At 42.8% G+C, this 8,214-nt stretch overlaps 1 pseudogene; it reads left to right on the forward strand.

The window, feature by feature from the left end:
• The first annotated feature begins 606 nt into the window (after nucleotides 1–606).
• LOC131512234 (small ribosomal subunit protein eS17-like) lies at nucleotides 607–1,014 on the forward strand (annotated as a pseudogene).
• Nucleotides 1,015–8,214: the final 7,200 nt, after the last annotated feature.

Genomic DNA, 8,214 nt, shown 5'->3' on the forward strand with positions numbered 1-8,214 from the left:
AGTGATGACACAACCAGGGCTATGACCAAGGACATATAGCCCCCTAAGTATAGGAGCCCCCTAACAGGGAAACCTGATGTAGACTTGAGAAAGTCAGGAAAAGCTTTCATGGAAAAAGCCACATTTAAGATGAAATCTGAAGCACAAATAGGAGATTGGTGAGCACTTAAAATATAAGGAAAACATGAGAAGCCTAGGGCAAGAGGGAGGAAGGAATATTCAAAGAATGGAAGGAAGCTGACTATGGCATGGAAATTGGGGTGGGCAACAGACAAAGCTGAAAAGACCCCCAGCACCTGTTCCTCCAGGGCTTTGTGAGCCACAGGACCCTGGACATTAACTAGAGGCAGTATAGGACCTCTGTAGGCTTTTAGCAAGTGAGGGACAATTAGATGTGCACTTTATGAAGATCAGCTCGGATGTTATGTGGAAAATGGCTTTGAGTGAGGTAAAAAGGAAGGTAAGGAAATGAGAAAGCTGCTACCTGCCAGCAAGCCAAGTGAGAGATGATGGAGGTCTGAGGGATGTATTCCTAAGGGTGGAGAAAAATGAATGGATTCAAGTAGCATTTAAAAGGTAGAGCCGTCTTTTACCAAAACCATCAACATGGGCTGCATTTGCACCAAAACCATGAAGAAGGTGCCCAGTTCATCATGGAGAAGTACTACACGTGCCTGGGCCATGACTTCCACACCAACAAGTGCGTGTGAGAGGAGATCGTCATTATTCCCAGCAAGAAGCTCAGCAACAAGATAGCAGGCTTGTGTCACACAACTGATGAAATGGATTCAGAGAGGCCCAGTGACAGGTATCTCCATCAAGCTGCAGCAGGAAGGGAGAGAAAGGAGAAGTAATTATGTTCCTGAGGTCTCAGTCCTGGATCAGGAGATCATTGAAGTAGATCCTGACACTAAAGGAAATGAAACTTAGACTTCGGCAGTCTATCCAAACTTCAGGTCACCCAGCCTACAGCTGGGATGAATTGACTTCAAAATACCACACGGAACCATTTAAATCTTTCTGCTGTGCTGTAACATCTTTAATAAACCCTGGACAACAATCAATCAATCAACCAATCAATAAAAACTGAAAGGTAAAGCCAACAGGATTTGGTAGGTAATGAGAAGTAAGGAGTGAGGGGCAAGAGAAACAAGAAAAGAGAGAAATAAAGGAAAATGCCCAGGTTTCTACTTTGGGCAACTAGATGGATGGTGATACCCTTTACCAAGACAGGGGGCACGAAGGCAGAGCAGGGCTGACGCAGTAGCTGATGAGCTTAGATATAGGTTTAGGGTTGAGTTTAAAGTATAAAGGGGTCATCCAGATGGAGATGATCTGTAGATAACTGCAAACCATCACATCTTTTTCCATTTCAACCGTTGACCGAGCAGCTGAGCTATGAATCAACCAATAAGTGCCTTGAGTACCACCTACTATCTAGAATATTATTAGCCTCTTGTTTTAATAACCAATAAGTTTTAATTTTCTCCCCTTTCAAAATGCACCCTAAGTGAGAACAGGACGTGGGTGCAACCAATAGATAATTACATACATACTACAAACTCTGTTTAAATTGAGACAAACCCAAATCAAATTTTGCTCTTTATTTTGCTACCACCAACAAGAATAGAGGGTCCATGGGGCGCCTGGGTGGCTCAGTTGGTTAAGCGGCAGACTTCAGCTCAGGTCATGATCTCGCGGTCCGTGAGTTCGTGAGTTCGAGCCCTGCGTCGGGCTCTGTGCTGACAGCTCAGAGCCTGGAGCCTGTTTCAGATTCTGTGTCTCCCTCTCTCTGACCCTCCCCCGTTCATGCTCTGTCTCTCTCTGTCTCAAAAATAAATAAACGTTAAAAAAAAAATTAAAAAAAAAAAAGGATAGAGGGTCCAGTTTTTGTAGTGTCATCCTGTCTTACTGTTCTTCACAAAACTAAACACTAAGGAATGGAACACAAGTTATTTGCATTTTTATTCTTGAAAAGAGAATCTTAAACTTTACAACATCGAATTAGATTTTTTCATCTAAGAATGTGGCCAGTTTAGAATCAGTAAACATTATAGCTAAAACATTTAAATAAGTGGTTATTTTTCATTCAGAAATCCCTAAGTACAAGGTTACTCAGGTTCTTTTCAACACATTTTGGCCAGTGTCAGAAGATATGTAAGTACAATTCTGGTCTCCTTCACAAAATCAAGTAGCATCCGCAGCACGGGGTAAGTGGTGAAGTTTTTCAGGTCTAAGTTTCAGGTGTAAGCTGCTTTCCATGGAAAGAGAGGTGGCCAAACCCAGGACAGAACCTCTAGTGGGACTACACCTTTGAAGACTGAGAAAACAGGAAAGCCACAGCCCACCCAATCCAAAGGAACCATATATATTGGGAGGAATTCAAAAACACCATTTCCTCTAAGAATCCTTCCTTCATCCTACTCAGGCTGGTTTAGATTGTGTCCCAAATTTGTTCACAGAGAACCTGGAGCATTTCTGCCATGGCACCTGACACCCTTTATTAGAAACATCTATTACAGTAACCATTCCTGTATTACACATATTGATATGCAACATGAGGGCAGAAACTATGTCTTGGATATTTGTATCTCCTGCATGTCAGGCACAGCCGATATTCAGTAAAATCTGATAAATAAAATAGTGAATGGCCTACACACGTTTCTCAGGCAGCTCTATCATCAATAAAGTCACTTGAATGTTAAGGGTTAAATACAAATAAACATGTAATTCTATAAAATCTCATTGACTCTTAGCTCTTCTTACTAACACAAAACACAGCTCCCTGAAAAGTTATTTTAAAGAAGGCATTGTTTTAGATGGGTCCCCAAATAAATATGGTTTTGTCTCTGGTCAGCCATTGTATGAAATTTGTCCTGGTCTACCTCCACAGAGCACCATTCATACTTAATTCAAACTTATATTTTTAAAAATATGTTCATGCTCTGTCTCTGTCTCAAGAATAAATAAACATCAAAAAAAATTTTTTTAATTTTTTTAATGTTTATTTTTTAGAGAGACAGAGACAGCACAAGCAGGGGAGAGGCAGAGAAAGGGGGAGACACAGAATCTGGAGCAGACTCCAGGCTCTGAGCTGTCAGCACAGAGCCCGACGCAGGGCTCAAACCCACGAACCGTGAGATCATGACCTGAGCCGAAAACAGATGCTTAACCAACTGAGTCACCCAGGCACCCCAAATATATTTATTGAGTGCATACTCTATGGTAAGCACTGTGTTAAAAGCAAGATATGCAGCACTGAAAATGAAAGAACCAGGCCCATGCCCTCATGGAGCTTATGGTCTGGTGTCTACCCCTCACCTCCGAAACTCTAAAGACTCTGAGAATGCCTCATGGGCATAATACAGTTTTATCTGTAAGCTCTTAAAAATTCAATACATTAATAAGGCAAGCCCAAGCTAATTCAGGAACATCTGGAGACTTGCTGTCTAGAATGAATAACAAGTCTGCAGGGACGCCTGGGTGGCTCAGTCGGTTAAGCAACTGACTCTGGCTGAAGTCATGATCTCATGGATTGTGAGTTTGAGCCCCATGTTGGGCTCTGTGCTGACAGCTCAGAGCCTGGATCCTGCTTGAGATTCTGTGTCTCCCTCTCTCTCTGCCACTCCCCTATTCATGCTCTCTCTCTCTTTCTCTCTCTCAAAAATAAATAAATATTTTAAATAAATTTTTTAAATTAAAAAAAAAATAGCAAGTCTGCTAAACTATTTTAATTTTCCCAAGGCAACTAAGAACTGATCGGTCCAAAGGGATCCGTTCTGAGGTACATCCAAGTTTCCTTTTGCCTATCTTCAATGTGGGCACCTGCAAAGGGATAACCCATCTCAGAATGGCCTACGGGAGACAAGGATGTCATGCAGTATCATTTGCTAAGTAAGGTCTTTCAACTGCCTGCTTATGAAGCACCCTTGGCAGGCACATTAAAAAAGGCATCCCTTCTTCCCCAGTAGTAGCCCTGCTCAGGGGTCTAGAGCTGGGTAAGAGGAACTCAGCCAGGATTTCAATCCCAGCATGCCCCCTCAGCATAGTCCCATGCTGAAGCTCTGCTAACAACTCCCCAGCCCATGCACTGGGAGCAAAATGCATTAGTGCTTTTATATTATATGTGTTTTAAATTATCATCATAACTAAGGAAAACAGTATTTCTGTGAAATTACTTAACTGTATGGAAATCCTTTCCTAAAACGCAGCAGCCACGGAAACGTTAAACATGATTCAAAGTCATTAAACTTTTGCCAAGATTGCAACTTATTTCTGCCAAATAACTCTAACTCTTCAAAACCTGTGACTTCACTGAGCTCTGAGCAATTCAGAAATGGAAAATGAGCACAGTCTCCAGTTGTGTGGTTTGGGACTAAAGCCTTGCACCTCTCTGGACAAATATCAAGGTCAGTGTTCCCACAACTTGCCAAAGTCAAATCACTAAAGAAGTACAGTCTAGTAGTTTTTGAGTCTTTCGGAACTTAAATTCGCAGTAAGTCACTTTTCTCGAGTAGCAAGTCAAGAAATCCCCTCATCTCTGACCTGCCCCTGCTCACTTTGTCTCTCTCTCAAAATAAATAAACAATAAACTTAAAAATTAAAAAAAAAAAAAGAAGTCCCCTCATTCTAGCCATATATTATATTAAAATAACCCACTCTCTGGAGGCATCTGGGTGGTTCAGTTGGTTAAGCGTCTGACTCTTGGTTTTGGCTCAGGTCATGATCTCATGGTTCAGTGCGATGGGCTATGCACTGACAACATGGAGCCTGCTTGGAATTCTCTCTCTGCCCCTCCCCCCACTTGTGTGCTCTCTCTCTCAAAAATAAACTTTTAAAAATTAATTAATCAATTAATTGATTTAATTAAATAACACACTCTTTGTATCCTTTGGGTTCAGCCACTTCCAATTGCCCGTAAACGGGTAATTGTTCAAAGCACGGGCATAAGGAAAATGCAAAATCTTAATCATTTCTTCCATCACATCATTCAATAAACCTTACTTGAAATGTGGTCTTAATATCAGCTGGGGTAGCTGTGCCCCTTTGAGATCTAGAGAGGACAGGTTTAAGCCCCAATCCCGGGCCTGTGGAAAAGTCCAGGCTCTCCTGAGGTTTCTGCAAACGGAATAGGGCAGGAAGAACTGTGCTCTCACAGCTCCTTCAGCTCTAATTCCCAGCCTCCCTGGCCATGCATTCTGCTCTTTTACCCTGGCCCTGGTATGATTCACTTGGGACCAGCACTTGCACTTGGAACCCTGAGACGTGAACACAAGGCTGCTGTGGGGAGAGGTTACAGGGCTGCCCTACACCAGCTGACACTCATGTAGACAACCTGTTCTCAAAGGTCTCTCGGACACTCAGCACCAGACATATCTCACTTCTCACACCTAGCCAGGGACATCCTGGCCTTGCTCACGCCTCTCTCTCTTCTCCTCTCCCTGCTTTCCTGTCACCACCACACCCTAGGGCCAGATTCTCCACACAGTTTGAAGTGAGCCACTCAGCTCCTCCTTTCCGAGTCACCCCAGGCCCAACTTAAAGTAAACCCTTCAAGGGGCTCAACTGAATAAAGGGGCCATTTAATCTTTGAACAGAGGCCTTGACTTATAGTTGTTTTTTAACAACATTCACCATTCTTGAAGACAGTTGTGACTTCAAAGAGCCATTTCTCTTGGCCTTTGCTTTTATAATGAATGATGCAATGGAAATCAGGTACTCGAACCTCCTTCTTCAGCTTGAATAAACAGTGGAAACCTTTTTTCCCCCTTTTTATTGCAGGTGTTTGGTTTACGGTCAATGCATTCAAATTTTCCAAGCTTAGAATAAAGTTCCCAAATTACCAACTGGCAGGTGGTTTAGCCCTACTGGTTTATTGTGTTAGCTACTTAGGCTTAAAGACAGAGTTTTAGTATAAAATCTTGGTCAGACCATGGCCCAAGATCTGACAGGTCCCTTTGGTTGACAAACTTTGTCTCAGGAATGGTGCCACACAGTGGCACATGCACTCCTAGATGTTAGATGGGTTTCTCAAGGCAAAGGGCCGATCTTGTTTACTTTTGTAGCTTCTTTGGCTGACAGTCATTTTGCCTTTTCCTCTGATCCTTCCCTGCCATCCCTACTCACACATCAAAAGCAGAAAGGGGGCAGATTGTAATTTTCTACATTCTCTGAAAAAATGAAAAGGAACACTCTTTGTGTGTACAGTCATACACATACATACATCCATACATACACATGTGTATATGCATATATGTGTATGTTCGTGTATATACATTTTTTTCATAGGCTCCTAGAGTTCATCATAGTAATAGAAAAGCCTGACAGTATATTAGAATTACCTCAAGAGCTTTTTTTTAAAAAAGACTGGTGCTTTGGCCCATCCCAGACCAATTATATCATTGGAAGTAGGGCCTGGGCACCTGTAGTTTCTATGAGTCTATTTTTAAACCCCCAAGAAGAGGGGGCCTGCATGGCTCAGTTGGTGAAACATCCAACTCTTGATTTTAGCTCAGGTGATGATCTCACAGTTTAGTTTGTGAGTTTGAGCTCCCCATTGACAGTGCAGAGCCTGCTTGGGATTCTTTCTCTCTCCCTCTCTCTCTGCCCCTCCCCTGCTCACATTCTCTGTCTATAAATAAATAAATAAATAAACTCCCAAGAAGATCCTGAGATAGAACCAAGATTGAGAACTGCGTAAAGTTCTCCTAAACCTTAACTATTCTAATCTGAAGAGCAGAGTCTCATCACCCAGACCTACTGAATCAGCATCTACATTTCAGTAAGATCCCAAGTAACCCACCTGGTAGGTAGTAACACCACCATTTGAGAAGCACTGCTCTGATCGCTCTCTCACTTGATCATGAGGCCCCAAAAGACTAAGTTACTTCAGAGATCATTCTGTTAACTGGAGACTCAAATGAGACCTCTTTACTACTAGACCCTTTGTTTTTATTACATTAGTGTTTTTCAGATTTAGCCAATAGTTAATTATTCCTCAAAATGTGTGTAATATGATCTTTCTCAAGTTTATCACAGCTCTCTCTAACTTGCCTCTCTTTTTTCTTTTAAGCATAAATTTTTAAAAACATTTAAGACTTTCAGAGGCTTCCTTTTCTGCTAGTAGAGGACAAAATGGTTAGACAGCATGACAAAAAATACTTCAGAAAGACATGGTGGGAGCAGCTACAGAGAAAAGATGGAAGACATTTAACCAAACACTTGCACCTAAGCTGTAAATTAGCAGATTGCAGAAGCCACACCAATGTTTATAGGGGGACAGAGGTTGCCTATAAACTAGCAAGACTGCATCCCATAATTCAGCATATGGGAGACACCAAAGCCTTCATCCTGCGTCTGAAAGAGAGCACCTAAGAGTGGAGGCTATTTATAGGCTTGCAAATTTCATAAGTGCCTTTCCTATGAGAACAGTCCATATTATGGACAAAGGAAATGAACAAAATTCCACAGATCCATATAAGACAAAGCTTTATAGTCAGGACAGCCAACTGTATCAGGAATCCCATCAATCCCACAGTTCTACAGCCCTAGGAACTTGCAAGATTCCCCTTCCACCAGGTTCCAGGCTCTGCATTCCATCTGTACACCTGAACAGCTACTTCAAGCCCTTATACCCACCCCCAGAATCACACAGGCCCCACAGGGAAGGAGGACTCCCTCACAAACTTGCTGTACACAGCCTTCATCTTGAGCCAGTCTCCTTGACCCGCTTTTCACGCCTTATTCCGTTCTGATTATGTACTTGTTTGGGAGATGATTTTGATTCTCCACCCTAGCCACTGGGCTCAGGCCAACAGCCTGCTTCAAGCTAACAGCTCTCCCCCATCTGACCTGCCTATGACCCTTGTGCCCTGGCCCCTCTCCTGTAGTAGGACTATTTCCAGTCCTAAGAATGGCATCAGGCCACCAGGAATCCACAGTCTCAAGCCCAGGAGCATTTGCTCCTCCTTGGTTCCCTGTCCCACCCCCTTAAAACTAGCAGTACCACACCCCAAGGCTGCTGACATAGGTCCAAGAAGAGGCCTCAGTCCTGGAGGCTGAGCACTGGCTGATGTGATGTCACTGTCCCAGGACTATTTCCTGCGCTAATGCCTTTGCAGGGCATTTTCTGGCATATCAATGCAGCTGCTTAGCTCTCCATGCATTGTATGCTTTCATGACCGTGACTCTCAGGAGAGACAGAATTGAGTGGCA

The sequence above is a fragment of the Neofelis nebulosa genome, chromosome 5, assembly GCF_028018385.1.
Source record: "Neofelis nebulosa isolate mNeoNeb1 chromosome 5, mNeoNeb1.pri, whole genome shotgun sequence".
NCBI lineage: Eukaryota > Metazoa > Chordata > Mammalia > Carnivora > Felidae > Neofelis > Neofelis nebulosa.